The following is a 17,695-nucleotide window of genomic DNA, read 5'->3' as shown; positions in this document are numbered from 1 at the left end:
GTAAATGTTTCATTTTCATTTTACATTAAGTGCTTTTGTCTATCTTTGAACTTGAGCTGTCCGGGCAGCTAGGTGGTGCCGTGGATAGAGCACCAGTGCAGGAGTCAGGAGGACCTGAGTTCAAATCTCACCTCAGATACTTGATACTCACTAGCTGTGTGACCTTGGGCAAGTCACTTAACCCCAATTGCCTCATCCTGGGTCATCTCCAGTCATCCTGATGAATATCTGGTCACTGGATTCAGATGGCTCTGAAGGAGAAGTGAGGCTGCTGACCTGCACAACCCTCCCTCACTCAAAACAAAGTCAAGTGCAAGTCATGTCATTATATCTCTGATGGCATGGTCTTCTTTGGTGACAAAGGATGAATATGAACACACATAAGTTTAAGCTGCTAATTAGATATTTTAACTAGTAGAGCATGGTGTTATAGGTGTTCTGTTAGATTTCTTAGGTATCTCAGAGGTAACAAAATTTGTCTGTTAGAAACTAATTTAGCAGCAAGACCTTGACTGTTACTGTCCATTATCATGTTCTATTTATATTTCTCACGAAGGTGGAAAAATTTTACCCCATGTAGAAAGCTAATTGAAATTAGGTTAGTTTGTGTTAATTACTTTGCTGGTATATATTTGAATATTAGACACATGTAATCTTTCACCTGGAAGATAAAAATAAGAAACCTTAACTTCAGATTTTCTGGAACTATTTAAATTAGTATACATAGAAGACTGGTTGCTCATTAATGGATTCAATATCATCTTTCATCTCTGTCAATACTCTGGGAGATGAGGAAGAATGGTGTAGCATTGTGGGATTAGGTTCCAAACTAAGCTGAAAGTCTGTAGGAGAGCCGATTACGTTTGACCTTCCATGTGGGTATGAGTCTTCAGCTGACAGAAAGGACATATTTATTTAGTCTCAACATTGTCATCACTGCTGAAACCAACAATGAATGATGAGACAGGGCCATCAACAAGAACTGCACAGCCAATCCACCAACTTAATTAGGATGCTAACTGCAATACAGTACTGTTGAACTTGGTGACAGAAGAGTTTCTGGACAGCTCCTGTATGGTCTGTTTTAAATAAGGCTATAGCAGGTGGAGTTGGTGGAAGAACACTATTAAGATTTGATGAAGGAAAACTATACACCATAGGTTGGCGTATGGGAAGCAATAATACAGAAGAACTAACTTAAATAACAGAGCTGGGATAGCCTCTTCATCAGAAAATCAGCCAAATATATTTGCTAATCCCTTATTTGTGTATAGTTACATACTAGATACTGTCAGAGTGAACCAGTCCTTTCCTTGCTTTCAGAAGACTTATACAACCTATGGGATAAGAAGGGAGCCACCCACAAATAACAAATTTTTCAGATATACCCAGTGTTAAAAGGGATAATGGGTCAAGAATCACATTTTTGTTGTCATACTTATAAGAAAATGTCAAAACACTTTAGAATTCTTGTCTTTAAATAATACATAGAATCATTAACAATTATAGAATCATTAACAATTAAAATATTGGTGTTTCAGTGGAATATTTTGTAAATCTATCTGGTTCCTTATTAGTGCCTGTTTTTAAAAATATTCTGAAAAGAATTGCTAAACATTCCAGATAATCATAAAGAAGACTTGTTTAACATAGTTCTCCTCAGAGTGAGTTTGGAGCGCATTAGCATTTGTGGAAACATATTAAGCAATGGTGTTTATAAACCCACAGCCACAAAATCCTTATTAGATGATCTTCTGAACCCTGGAATACTACAAAGCCATTTCATTAAAATTCACAGTAAGGCAAAAACTTGGACTAACCATCCACACTAGAAAGAACAAAGTGGATGAAAAATGCATATGACCCAAATCGTAACATGCAGCAGTCTCTTAGAGAAATGCTGCAGCTGGATTATGAACTGGGCTTAGAATTGAGCAGGAGGAGGAAACTAGGTCGGGTTTCAGAAATGTGTGGTGCTTTCAGTAATCCGACTGCTTCCTCCTAACCCATCTGTTTAACAGCCTACAAATGATAATATATAGTTATAAATACTGGGGAATAGTAATCTCAGAAGAATAACAATTGATGGAAAAATGCATTATAAGCTTAAGTAGGTTGTAGAGAGTTAGCAGTGATGGTTTGGACTGAGGTATAGTATAGTATTAAAGATATTGAGGATTTGTATGCTTGGGAAAAGAAGTGTGCCGGCCATATACTGAGAATGAAACAGTGGTTGAACAGTTTGAATGATAATCTTGATATATTAACACAAGGAAAATCTGAGATATATTGAATATATAAATCCTTTATGGAAGATTTATGGCAAAACACTAACAAAAAGCACAGAGTTCAGGGACTTTTAGAAGTATTAGAATAGCTAGACTAAGTAACCATGCCAATAAAATTATAGCTTTTTCAAAATAAAGTGAGTGGAAAGCATATAGGCCTTAAGTCTGTATTGTAACCATCTTCTAAATGAGTCTGAACTCCACAGTGGTTAGTTCCTGTTGAAATTCATTTTGAGGAAATAATGCAGAAATTTTGACTTCCTGGTTAGCAGCAATTCTGATAAGAACATAATTACGCAATGACTTCTCTTGGAGAAAATGAACAATTTCTTTATATATATCAGCCTAAAAAGTTGTTACCAACAGGGTACTCTAGGCAGTGTAGTCTGTAGATATCTAAAAACATTACATTATACAGTATTCTTTACATGTCAAAATGTAGTCCAGGGATGTCTGTGTAGCCCCTGAAACCCTTTTGGGAATTTGCAAGGTCAAAACTATTTTCATAATAACACGAAGATATTTTATTTTCCAATATGATAAATATTGGTAGGTAAAACCCACTTAAATAAAAGCTTGGGGGAGGGGGGGCGGTGTTTTTCAGTAGAATACAAAGGGATCCTAACACCAAAAAGTTTGAGAACTGTCATTCTAGATAGAGGTTCCCTAAGGGGGAGATGCTGCAGAGGGTGCTAGAACAATGAGGGGGGGGTGGTTGTAGCCTCAGGTGCAATTGGGGGGTGTTGAATAAAAATAAAGGTTCAGTGGAAGCATAAGGAAAGAAGAGAACTTTGAAAAACCATTCATAATTTATCTGTTGTGTAACAGAGTTAAAGTTGGGTTGATTACATTATTTTCCAAATAAACACACAAAATACAAGTTATATCTGATCAGTGGTCAAGTGCACTGATAGGTCTTAACAAGCAAGTTAATAATGTGTTGCCCACTGTCAGGAAGTCCAACATGCCTCCGTAGGAATATGTGCATGTAAATGACTTGTTTTACATTTTGATACTAATTGTATCATCAAAATTTCAATGCAGGAAAACTCCACAAATTTACCATAAATCATTAAATATAAGATACATCATTTAAAAACATTTTTTAAATGATGCAAATTTAAAAAAAGAAAAACATTAAAGGGTTAAAGAAAGTAGATTTCCAGGGGAGCTCTGAATAATTTTTTTTTTTTTAGAAGAGGGTGGTAGGCCAAATAAGTTTGGAAACCTCTGTTCTAGGAGATTCTTAGTCATTTATGTTCTTGAGCCTTATTTTCCTCTGAAGCTGTTAATACCCCTGAGTTTTACTGTAGAACTTTGTGTCCTGCTATTCATGTTTCTTCTGAGGAAGCATTTTATGATTAAATTTTGTTCAGGCATAGCTATACTTTTTTCTTTTCATGCTTACTGGCTTTATCCTCATTAGGGGCATATTTATTTATAATATTTGATAGTAAGCACTGAAATCTTATCAGTTGAGGTATGAGAGATGAGAATAGACTAAATTAATATCTCTAGTACTCACAACAACCTTTTGAAATGGATAAAAGTAAATAATATCTCCCATTTTACATTTGAGGGAAACTGAGGCTCAGAGAGTGACTTGACCAGCTAATAAATGTCTCACTTGGGTTTTAATCAGTCCTGTTTTCCAAGTCCATTACTCTTTCTGTCCTACTAAGCCATTTGTGAAGAAAACAAGCTTAGTACATATGATGTCTATATTTCCCCCCCATTTTCATTATAGTAATAGTTCTGGTAGCAATTATGATCACGTCAGTAATTGAAATTGCTTCATAGAACTTCATATTGTGACTTGACACTTTCTCTGCATATTTAACAAAAACATGATCTTCCCAGTAATGAAATCACTTATCCTCTAAAGTATTTACTACTTAAAAAAAATTGGAGGTAACTATAGTAAAATGGAAAGAGCATTGGATTTAGTGTCTGAGAACCATTTGGATACCTGCTTTGCTACTTAGTAACCTCATGCTTTTGGGCAAATAAATCACCTAACTTCTTTGGACAACTGTTTCTTGAATGCAAAATGAAGGAGCTGCAGTTGAATTAAGTGATTTCTAAGGGGTCCTCTAGCTCTTAATCCTGTGGTCTTGAAAATAATCAGTAAGTTAAAAATAGCATTACATTAATTTGATATTTGCTTCTATGACAATGTATGTGCTACTATTCACGATCTGTTGAAATTTTCTTGGCAAAGATACTGAAGTAATTTGCCACTTTCTTCTCCAGCTCATTTTACAGATGAGGAAACTGAGGCAAACAGGATTAAATGATTTGCCCAGGATCACATAGCTAGTAAGTGTCTGAGACCAGATTTGAACTTAAACCTTCCTGACTCCATTCCTAGGACTCTATCCACTGTATCACCTAGCTGCCCAAATACGAGTTAAGGGTATTAGTAATGTCTTCATTTCAGTTGTATAACTATAACGTTCATTTGTTAACAATTCCTTTACATAGTGCTGTTCAGATGGCTTAATTTTTAAGAAGTTTGGATGATTTTTGTTAGTTTAATGTACCTGTGTTTGATGGTGGCTTAGGAGGCTAGGTATTCTATACTTGGTTTTGACCAAGTTTTAGAAGTGGAAAGTATGCTAGAGGTTGTTCTCATTTTAAAGATAAACAAGAAGCACAAAGCCCAGAATGGTCATGTGCTTCAGTCAGCATCAGCGTTGTCAACTTAGGAACAGTTCTCCTTCTACTGTATCACACACTGCTTCCATGAATGATTAGGGTCTTTTTAATGATCCTGGGAAGAACATAAAGGTAAACACAAGCTGGACTTTCAGGATTTTAGACCTTGGAATTGAAGTTCAGGGTCCACCCCAGAAAGGGAAAAAGCTATCTTCTGTGGCCTTGTTGTCTGTGAAAAGAATATTTCTCCTTGTTTTCCCTTTTTAATCCTATCAAATTGGAACTCAGAACTTTTCTAAAAAACCATTTGTGTCATAAGGAGCTTTAGTGTGTGAATGATGAAGCTATGTCATCAAGTGTGTTCATTATTAAAAATGATTGGCAATTAGTTATTTACAAGCTTTGCAGTTGAATGAAGCCTTAATTTAAAGATTGATTAATAATAGCTAGCATGTATATAATACCACCTATGTTCCAGGCACTGTCCAAGCCTTTTGCAAGTATTATCTCAGTTGTTCTTCACAGTAACTGTAGAAGATTAAGTCCTGTTATTAGCCCCATTTTACTGTTAAAGAAACTGAAACAGAGGTTAAGTGATTTGCCCAAGTATCTAAGTCTGGATTTCAACTTTCTCACTCCAAGTCCAATATCTTATCTATTGTATCACATAACTGCCTAAATTAGATTATGGCACAGGTCTTTAAAACCTAAATGATTTCCTCTGTTTCAGGTTTTTTGTGGTTTTTTGGCATAGTAGTTAGTTAATGTGAAATGTTGATTCATAAACTCATAAGATTTTTAGAGTAAACCCAGCATTATTGCTTCTAGGACTGTATCCCCAAGAGATCATAAAAATGGGAAAGGGTCCCACATGTACAAAAATATTTATAGCAGCACTCTTTGTGGTGGCCAAGAACTGGAAATCAAGGGGATGCCCATCAATTGGGGAATGGCTGAATAAATTATGGTATATGAATGTAATGGAATACTATTGCGCTATAAGAAACGATGAACAGGAAGACTTCAGAGAGGCCTGGAAAGACTTACATGATCTGATGCTGGGTGAAAGGAGCAGAACCAGGAGAACTTTGTGCACAGCAATGACCGCAGTGTGTGAGAGTTTTTTCTGGTGGACTTGGAACTTTGTAGCAATGCAAGGACTTAAAAAAAAAATTCCCAATAGTCTTCTAAGGCAGACCAGAGAAACACATCCAGAGAAAGATCTATGGAATTCAATTACAGAATGTAACAGATCATTTTTTATGTGTGTATTGCATTTTGGTTTGTTAGATAATTTCTCCCATTCATTTTAATTCTTCTACACAGCATGACTTTAGTGAAAGTGTATTTAATGGGAATGTGTGTGTAGAACCTATATAGGATTGTATGCTGTCTTGGGAGGGAGGGGGTATGGAGGGAAAAGTAATAATCTAAATTGTATGGTAGTGATTGTGCAACACTGAAAACAAATAAAATTAATGTAAAAAAAAAAGATTTTAGAGTAAGAAAGAATATTAGAGGCCTTACCATAATTAATCCTACTGGCTCATTTTACAGCCAAAAAACTAAAACTCCGAGAGCTTAAGTAGCTTAACCCAGTATCACACAGAAACTAGCACTAGAGCCCAGTCAGTCTTAACTCCAAATCTAGTGCTTTCTGCACTCCTCAAATTATAACTTTTGTTAAATAAAACCTAACCAACACAGCTTTAAAATAGTCATATCACTGTCAAAAGGGAGTCCTAGCTGCAGAGGTGAATCATATGGGTAATAATGGAATTCAAGTCTTTGATGAAGAATGTTTAAAGAAAAGTGAAATGACTTTTAAATTTGAATATTTAAGGAAAAACCAAATCTTTCAGAGCAAAACCAGATATTCCTTCAATATTCTGTACTCTTGCTGTCAAAGTAATTGACATTAATGTCTTATGTAATGGAAATATTTAATATTGTTCTAGTTAATATAACGAAACTTAGTTAAGCTGCTTTCTGAGAAAGCAGCTTTTTAAATGTTGACAGTAGAAAAGGAAATTTTTCCTCTCCCAAACAGGAAGAGCAGTTGTCTAATAGTGTATTGACCTTGAAGCCAAGAAGAGCTAGATTCAAATCCTGCTTCAGAAATTTTTTGCCTTATATGACCCTCTGGGCAAGGTATTTCTTTGGATCTCAGTTTCCTCATCTGTAAAATAATAGCACCTCCTTCACATGGTTAGTATGAGGATCAAATGAGATAATGTAAATCACTTTTGTAAACCTTGAAGTGCTATGTAAATGTATGATTTTTTTTTGATGGCTCATTGAAAAAATCCTTCACTAAGAAGTTATATTTCTGTGAAAGGATTATGTACAAAAACAGTTGCTAATAGCTTGAATTTAAAAACAAGAAAGTACCTAGAGCCAATAAAATATTATCTCTCACAAAGCTGACCCTTCCCAATGAAGGGGACAAGGAATGTTGGAAAATACATAATATATCTAATATGGAGGGTGTGGAATTATAAATTACATGCTTAGATATTGACTTTCGAGAGCTGTTTTCATAGTAAAATAGGTACAATAAAACTTAATTTTTCCTTGAGTGCAGAGACATAAAAATTAATTTCTGTATTTAATATACATATATGCATATAATACCTAAAAGCCTATTATTTCTTTTTTTTTTTAAGGTATTTATTTATTTATTATTTTATTTAACTTTTAACATTCATTTTAACAAAATTTTGGGTTCCAAATTTTCTTCCCTTTTGTCCCCTCCCCGCCCAAACACCGAGCATTCTAATTGCCCCTAGCACCAATCTGCCTCTCTCTTCTATCATCCCTCTCTGCCCTTGTCTCCATCTTCTCTTTTGTCCTGTAGGGACAGATAACTTTCTATACCCCTTTCTTGTATTTCTTATCCCCTAGTAAGCCTATTATTTCTAACAAAAAGTTTTGCCATGTATTTTGACATATTAGTCTTAGAAACTATATTTTTGTGCACATAATACCCAAAAGCCTATTATTTATAATAGAAAGTTTTACCATTTATTTCATTTTGATAAATTAGTCTATGGACTATATTTTAAAGGGTATTAATGATAGATATGGTGGAAAGAGCACTGGTCTTGAATCAGGAGAGTTATGCCACTTGTGTGACATTCTGGTGATGCCATTTATTAACTATATAACATTGAACCTTTCTGAACCTTTGTTTCTTCATCTTTAAAATAATATTTTAGTTACACAGTCCACCTTATAGAGTTGTGAGAATCAAAGTATATGTGTAAAAGTTCTTTATAATTCCAAAGTGTTGTGTAAAGGTTAAGTTACAATTGTCATCACAATCCTTTAATGTCTTTATCATTAGTATTATTTGCAAGAGTACTCTTGATGTGATAATTATCTGTATATATCTGTATGATAATTACATTACATTAATTTACCTTTATAGGACATTTTATAGCTCAGCTTCATTTATAAGATTAGAATTAGAAATAGGTCTGAGAAGAGTTGTTTGATCAGTTATGTTTTTTTCTTATTCTGGGAACTGTCCAGCATGAAATAATGATAACATTTCATCCTTACACTAGTCTTCTGTGTGTCTTCCTGTTCTGATTTAACTGAGAGGAGTGATTTGTTTTTTTGTTGTTGTTGTTGTTGTTGTTACTGGGAGCTCAGCATTTATGTGTTATGAGTTATGTTTTTATAATACTTCAAACTTTATGAATTTCTTTAAATTGCAAAAGAAAAAGTTTCAGTGGAAGATCTTGGGATGAGATCAATAGCAAATGTTAATATTTTCTGATCTTGTTGACTGAATTGGCTACTTATCACAGTGAGTATAGGTTCTGTGTCCCTAAGGAAGAGTTTGTTGTGTTCTTGAGATTTAGGTGCATTTGGAATAATTAATTAGGACATTAGTGTTTGTACACCTAATCATAAGTTAGTTTTTTAATCTTTCATTTAGCTCTAAGTTGATCTTATGTACTCAAGAAAGACAAGCTATATATGATAAATACCTTCAGTTTCATGATAGTCTTTTTTTCTGTTCTGTGTATATGCAAATAATCATTCTAATTTGTTACTTTAAGACTAAAAACTAATTTTTAAAAATCTGTTACATAGAATAAAGGATTTATTGGTAGTAGACTTTGCATTGCAGTTGTTCTATAGGAACAAGTTAGGCAACAAGCGAAAGATGACCTCTGGTGTAAACTACATCTATATTTCTTTGAATAAAAAAAGCTTTAAAAAGTGTACCCAGTTATCTAATACTGTTTCTGTTTTGATACTATTTTAGTTATTTGGGATTTGATTATTAATATTGTCATTTTTTTTTTTTGAAACTGCAAGTCCTTCCAACTCCCTCTTGACATGTTGTCTTTTTAGAAATTTTGTCTATAATAAGCAGACTATCTTGATGGGTGAAAGATGGGTCAGTGTCTTAGTTTAAAATATTTTAGCTAAGGAAGAAAAGTTATAGGTTCCATGATGTAACCACTTGTGAATTTCAAATCTTTATTCACCTGAATGTTGTACTTTTTTTCTGAAATGAAACTGACAGAAGCCCTATTTTCCTTGTTTCTAATTCTAGGTAGTCTTCAAAGTTTTAAAGTGCTGTGTGATCTACTTACTCTAAATTACCTGTACCATATCAGAACTGCATCCATGAAAATCTGAAAAAACATTGATGTATGTATGCACTATGCTGCTCAGTGTCAGCTAATTTTTTTTTTCACTTTCATACATCACACTTATTCAGTTGGTCAGTTCCCAGATTTGCCTTCTGATTACTGTTCTGAATCCTGTTTTCTTCTTTTTAAATATTATTTTTATTTTTCAGCATTCACTCCCATAAGATTTTGAGTTCCAAATTTTCACCCCTCCCCCCACCTCAAGATAACATGCAGTCTGATATAGGCTCTACATATACATTCATCTTAATTCACATTGGTCATGTTGTTAAAAAAAAAAAAAGAATTTAGAACCAATGGGAAGAACCATGAGAAAGAAGAAACAAAAAAAGAAGCAAATCGTATGCTTTGATCTGCATTTAGACTCCATAGTTCTTTTTCTGGATGTGGATAGCATTTTCCATCATGAGTCTTTTGGAGTTGTCTTAGATTTTTGCATTATTAAAAAGAGCTAAGTCTATCAAAGTTAGTCATCACACAATGTTGCTGTTACTGTGTACAATATTCTGGTTCTGCTCACTTCACTCAGTGTCAATTAGTTCATATATAACTTTATGTTTCTTAAAGAAATATTAGCCTTCTTTATAATGCAAAGTCTTGTCATTTCCCAATTAAACTTATTTATGACATAGCAATAGCAGCTTGTGTTTACCTTTGCGTTCTTCCCAGGACTATTAAAAAGAAAGATGATATGATTAATTGTTTTAGTGTTTAATTTATAAATATAAAGGTTGTTGGGGTTTTGGAGGTTTTGTTTTGTTTTTAAAAAAAGATATGCCTCATTTTACATGAGTCAGGTCCATGCGCATTTATTAAGTGTCTCCTGTGTGTCAGGCTCTGTGCTAAGTTCTGGGAATACAAAGAGAGGTCAAAAACAGCCTCTGCTCTCAAGAGGTTCACAGTCTGAATGGGGAAGGCAGGATGCAAACAACTATGTACAAACAAGATAAATAGGCAGGATCAATTGGAGATAATCTCAAAGCAGTAATATTAGAGAGTCCAGGAAAGGCTTCTTGCAGAAGGGAGGACTTTAACTAAGATTTGAAAAAAGGCAGGAAGCAGAGATGAAGAAGAGAGAATCCCAGGCATAGGGAAAAGCCAGCAACAATATGCCAAGTCTGGGGATGGAACATCTTGTGTGAGGAACATCAAGGATGCCAGCATTACTGGATCACAATGTATGTGGAGGGGAATAAGAATAAGAAGGGACCAGGTTATAAAGCACTTTAAAAGCCATGGGGAAGATTTTATTTAGTCCTCAAAGTAATGAGTAACTGGAATTGATTGAATTAGGAAGTGGCATGCCCAGACCAGTACTTTAAGAAGATCAGTTTGACAGTTCAGTGGAGGGTAGACTGGAGTAAGGAAAAACTTGAGGCAAGAAGACCAACTAATAAGCTATTGCAATAGTCCAAGCATAAGCTTGCACCATGGTGGTGGCAGTGTAATACCCATGTTTCTGGAAAACTTTTGTAAAAGTTAAATTTTTATAAGTCGAATTATATTTTAATAAACTCTAGGGGCTTGCAATATAAAGGAAACTTATGGATCTTTCTGTATAACAAAGAACACCTTAATAATTTATCTGTTTTAAAGTTTCAGTTTTCACAGACTTAGAACCACAGAATGTCATGACTGGAAGAGGCCTTAGAGACTATCTAGGTCAATCTGATGAGATCCAAAGAGTTTAAGTGATTTGCCATAACTAGAAAGTTGTAGGCTTGTTAATGGAATGAAGTTGGCAATAATATAGTGAATCCACAAAAGGATTTTTGAATGAAATGTCAGATTAGTTATTATGTATAGAAAATTTATTAACATCTTTTTAAATAGTAAGGTGGAAATAAAGTTTGTAAAATGCTTGGCAACAGTTGAAGTGTTTTAGCAACTCTTTCATAATCTTCTTTAACTCTAATCTTGTGCTCTGTCTGAGAGAGGTTGTTAAACTAATGTAAACATAAGCCCAGCTATAAAAGTTGAATTAATGAAATCCAAATTATTCATTCTTAGATATAGAGAAGGGGAGAAGAGGCATTTACTAAGTGCCTACAGTGTGCCAGGCCCTGTGTCAAATGTTCTACAAATGTTATCTCAGTTGATCTTTTTTTCTTTTTAAAATTATATTTTTCCAATCATTAAAAATCTGTCTTATCTCCCACCTAGACCTTCCCTCCTCTAATTGAGAATGAAGAAAAACAAAATCCTTATTACAAACATGTATAATAAAGGTAGAGAAATGTTCACATTTGCCATGGCCAAAAAAATTAAATGTCTCATTCTTCACATTACCTCTGTATCTGAAGGAATATGTGTCATCATTGGTCATCCCTTTGGAATCATGATTGATCATTGCAATGATTAAAGTTCATAATTCTTTTAAAGTTGTCTTTATCATATTGTTGTCATTGTATGTGTTGTTTTGTTTCAGTTCACTTCATTCCCCATCAGTTCATACATGTCTCCGAAGGTTTCTCTAAAATGATCCTTTTCATAATTTCTCACAAATCAATAGTATTCTGTCATATTTATATGCCCTAACTTGTTTAGTTACTCCTCACTTTATGAGCATCCTCTTAGATTCCTACTCTTTATCAACTTAAAAAAAAAGTATACATATTTTTGCATATCCCTAGAGTTTTGTTTTGCTTAGAACTAATCCCTCCCTTGGTCTTTTATTTAGTCAACTCAATCCTGTCCAATTTTCCATGACCCCATTTGGGGTTTTCTTAACAAAGAACCTGGAGTGGTTTACTGTTCCCTCCTCCAGCTCATTTTACAGATGGCAAAAAGGGTTAAGTGACCTGCCCAGGGTCACATAGCTGGTAAGTGTCTGAGGCCACATTTGAACTCAAGAAGATGAATTTTCCTGACTTCAGGCCCAGGATTCTATCCACTGTGCCACCTAACTGCCCCTCCCTTTTCCCTTTGTACTTTTCCCTCCTGTTTCTTTGTTGAGTCAGTTATTTGTTTGTGTGCATATTCTTCTGTCCTTTGACCAGTTCAGATGAGAGTGAGATTGACTTATCAGCCTTTCTGCATCTGTTTTGTTTCTGTGGATGTCTGTCTAGTTGCACATTGATTGTGTGAGATAATTACCCCCTCCTCCCAATATTTTTCTTTCCTTTTCTTTCTGTTCTTCTATTAAGACGTTACAGACCTGAATCTATCTACCAGGACAGACCCAGGAACTTTATCAATACAATTACAAAACACTTAACACAAATAAAGGCAGATCTAAGCAATTGGTAAAATATTAATTGCTTGTGCGTAGGCTGAGCTAGTAAAATAAAAATAACAATTCTACCTAAATTTAATTTACTTATTGGGTGCCACACCAATCACACTACCAGAAAATGATTTTATAAAGTTAGAAAAAATGGTAAAAATAATTCATCTAGAATAATAAAAGTTCAAGAATGTCAAGGGAATTAATAGGAAAAAAATGTAAAGAAACGTGGTAATTATGAAAACAATCTGATACTGGCTAAGAAATAGAGTGATGGATCAATAGAATAGATTGGGTACACAGTACACAGTAATAAATGACCATAGTAATCTACTGTTTGATAAACCCAAAGACCCAAACTTTGGGGACAAGGACTTAACAATTTGACAAAAACTGCTGGGAAAACTGGAAAACAGTATGACAGAAACTAGGTATAGACCAGGAACTTATACCATATACCAAGATAAGGTCAAAATGGGTACATGATTTAGACCTAAAGGGTGTTACCTTAGACAAATTAGGAAAGCAAGGAATAGGTTACTTGTCAGATCTATGGAGAAGGGAAGAATTTATGACCAAACATAGAATTACAAGATGTAAAATGGATAACTTTGATTATATTAAATTTAAAAGGTTTTGCACAAACAAAACCAATGCAACTAAGGTTAGAAGGGAAGCAAAAAGCTGGGAAACAATTTTTATAGCAAGTATCTCTGATAGAGGCCTCATTTCTCAAAATATAGAGAACTGAGTTAAATTTATAAGAATATAAATCATTCCTCAATTGATAAAGGGTCAAAGGATAAACAAGCAATTTTTAGACAAGTCAAAGCTATCTATAGTCATATGAAAAAATGCCCTAAATTACTATTAATTAGAGAAATGCAAATTAAAACAACTCTAAGGCACCATCTGACACCTATAAGATTGGCAAATATGACAGAAAAGGAAAATGATAAATATTGGTAAGGATGTTGTGGGTGGAGTTGTGAACTGATCCAGCCATTCTCGAGAATAATTTGGAGCTATGCCTAAAGGACTATAAAACTTTATACTCTTTGATTCAGCAATGCTACTACTAGGTCTGTATGCTAAGGAGATAAGGTGGGGTGAGGGGAATTATTTGTATCAACTCTTTTTGTGCTGGCAAAGAATTGGAAATTGAAGGGATGTCCATCAACTGGGGAATTGGCAGAACAAGTTGTGACGTGATTTTGATGAAATATTATTGTAATATAAGAAATGATGGACAGGGTGAGTTCAGAAAAACCTAGTAAGAATTATATGAACAGATGCAAAGTGAAGTGAGCAGAACCAGGAAAATTATATGCAATAACAACAATTTGTGTGATAATCAACTGTGAATGACAACTAGTCTCAGCAATACAGTGATTCAAGACAATTCCAAAGGATTCATGATGAAAAATGTTATCTCCAGAGAAAGAAATGGTAGAGGCTGAAATCAGATCGAAATAGTTTTTCTCTTTATTCTTTTCATTGTTTTTTATATATGTTTTCTTTTACAACATGACTTATTATGAAAATGTTTTAAATGATAACATATTTATCAAATTGCTTACCATGGTTGGGGGAGGGGAGCTGGGAGGGAGGGACAGAATTAGAACTCAAAGGTTTTGAGTTTTGGTTTTTGGTTTTTTTTAAGAATGTTAAAATTGTACATGAAATTAGGGAAAATATTTTTCAAAAATAAAAAGATATTTCATGATAAAAGCAAAGACATTATAGACCCACTCCCATGACTTGTCTAATTAAGCACCCTGACTCCTAATGATGTTAGGAGTCAAAGAGGGATATATGTTGTCATCTTTTTTAGTCCTTTTTTTTACTGATTATGTTTCCCTTCTTACGTTTCTCTTAATTCTTGTGTTTCTTTTTTTCTAAATAATTTTTATTAATGTTTTCTCTTTTTTGTATCGCTATAGAATGTCTCCCTTTCCCCTTCCCTAGAGCCCATATGAAAAACAGTGGGGAATTTTTTTATTTTTATTTTTTTAGAAAAGAAGACTAAATCATCCTATCAATGAATACATTGAGAAAGCTGGAAAAAATTGCAAAGTGTAATACTTATGCATCTCCCATCTCCACGAAGAGGTAGTTTAGCAGTATTCTCATTTCTCTTCATTTGAGTCCCTCTTGAGCTTCACAATTTTGTTCACATTTACTTTCGATTTTTTGATGTGTTATTTTTCTTTCCATTTACACTGTTGTAGTTATTGTGTATAGCATATTGTGTATAACATTGTTTTTTTGGTTCTGCTTACTTCACTTCATATAAATGTTTCCATGCTCTTCTGTAGTCATTACACACATTGTATGTTCCATACAACTCAGTATTCCATTACATTCATGTACTGTAATTTTTTAGCCATTTCCCTGTTGATGGGCATCTACTTTGTTCCCAATTTTTAGCTATCACAAAAGTGTTGATATAAATATTTTATAGTATATGAAGACTTTTTTTATCATTGGCTTCCTTGGGTTATAAAAGACCAATAATGAAGCCTCTGGCTCAAAGGGTATGGACATTTTAGTCACATTATTTGCCTAATTCCAAATTACTTTCCAAAATGGTTGTACTGTTGCATAGCTCCGTCAACAATGTATTAGTGTCCCTACCTTGTCCTTTTTTTTTATTTTTGCCAATTTGCAGGTGTGTGGTTGAGACCTTATTTGTTTTGATTTGTATTTCCCTTAGTGATTTGGAACATTTTTTTTCATGTGATTGTGAATTCTTTTCAGTTCTTTTGAATTGTTCATATCCTTTGATTGTTTGATCTATTGAGGAATGGCTATTAGTTTTATATATACATACATATATTCGTGTATATTTATTGCTTGTATTGGGTACTAAGCCCTTATGAGAGAAACTTGATGAAAAATTTTTTCCTCCATTTTACAACTTTCCTTCCTATCTTAGATGCATTATTAATGTTGTTTGTGCAGAAACTTTTCAGTTTCAGGTAATCAAAGTTAAATAGTTTATCTTTTATGGTTGCCTGTATCTCTTGTTTAGTTAAGATCTCTTCTTACCCAAAACTATGAAAAGTGCATAATCTCTTCTAAGTTTTTTTAATAGTATGATTGTTAATATTAAGGTTAAATTTCCATTTAGAATATATCGTGTTGTGTTGTAAGGTGTTCATTCAAAGCCTAATTTCTGCCATCTTGCTTTCCAGTTTTCCAGACACTTTTTAATCAAATAGGGGGTTTTTCCCAAAGTAACTTACGTTTTCCATTTTATTGTATTCTACTGTTTCTGAACCTCCTTAATCTAGTCTCTTCCGTGGATCTGTGTCTATTTTTTAACCAATACCAGAGGGTTTTGATGATTGCTGCTTTATAATATAGTTTGAGGTCTGAAAGTTTTATTCCTCTTTCATCTTCTTTTCATCATTTCCCTTGATATTATGGTTCTTTTGTTTTTACAAATTTTGTTTTAACAAACTCTGTAAAGTATCCTCTTGGTAATTTAATTGTATAGCATTTAATGTGTAAATTAATTTTGGTAGCATTGTCATTTTTATTATAATAGCATAACATAGCCATGAGCACTGAGAGTTATTCTTTATTTCTTTGAATACTTTATAATTGAAGCTATACAAGTCTTTTGTGTGCTTTGGGATATTGATCCCCAGATATTTTATTCATTTTGTAGTTATTTGGACTGGGATTTCCCTTTCTATCATTGTTTCTTGTGTTTTGTTATTAGGCTGTTGATTTTTAAGGATTTACTTGTAGTTTGCACTGGTAAATTCAGTTAATGGCTTTGCCATTAATTATCCCAGTTAATATCTTTGTTGATTCCTTGGGGTTTTCCGAGTAAACCATTATGTCATCAGCAAACAGGGATAGTTTTATCTCATTTTTACCTATCTTTATTCCTTTTATTTCTCTCTCTTGTTAGTTTTGCTAACATTTCCAGAACTATTTCTAATAATAGTGAGATGAGTAGACATCCTTGCTTCATTCCTTTATTTATTGGAAACAGTTCTAGAGTATCCTCATTACATATGATGCTTGCTTTTGTGTTTCTTTACAATTCAAGAATTCTTGGAAATCCTCTTTTTCATTAAAAGTCCATTTTCCTCACTAAGCTCTCCACTCCTTCAGATTTGTGTAAATTATGTATGATCCTGACTGTGGCTTCTCAGTACTTGAAATTCTTTCTTTCTGGCTGTTTGCAGTTTTTTTTTCTTTGACTTGAAAGCTCTAGATTTTGCCTATAATGTTGCTGGGAATTTTCATTTTGTTTTGTTCAAGGAGATAACCAATAGAGTCTATTTTCACTTTGTTCCCTGGTTCTAAGAAACTTGGGTAATTTTCTTTTCTTTTAAGATATCTTTACAATGTGATATCTAAGCTTTTTTCTTTTTTTTTTTGGTCATGGTATTCAGGTAGTCCAGTGATTCTTAAGTTTTTTCTTCCCAGTCTTTTTCCAGATCACTTGTTTTTGCTATGAGATACCTTTTTTGTTTGTTGTTTCAGTCTTTTGACTTTGTTTTAATATTTCTTTATGTCTCATAGAATAATTGACTTCTATTTGGTCCATTCTGATTTTCAAGGAGGTTGTTGTCTGGGCAGAGTTTTATATTTCTTGTGCCAAGCAGTTAATTCCCTTTCTGGTTCTTTCTTCAGTAACTCATTTCTTTTCCATTTGTTTCTCTAGTGTTCTCATTTCATTTATTTAAAAAATAAATAAATCTCTTAACACTTGCTTCATCTCTTCCAGGAATTCTACTTGAATTTGTGTCCAAGCTGTGGTTTTTATTTGAGACTTTGCTTATAGATGTTATGGAGTCATTTTCTCTAACTAGGTTTGTGCCTTAAGC

This window comes from Notamacropus eugenii, chromosome 1 (genome assembly GCF_028372415.1).
Source record: "Notamacropus eugenii isolate mMacEug1 chromosome 1, mMacEug1.pri_v2, whole genome shotgun sequence".
NCBI lineage: Eukaryota > Metazoa > Chordata > Mammalia > Diprotodontia > Macropodidae > Notamacropus > Notamacropus eugenii.
The sequence above is the reverse complement of the archived record's forward strand: the minus strand, read 5'-3'. Positions refer to the sequence as shown.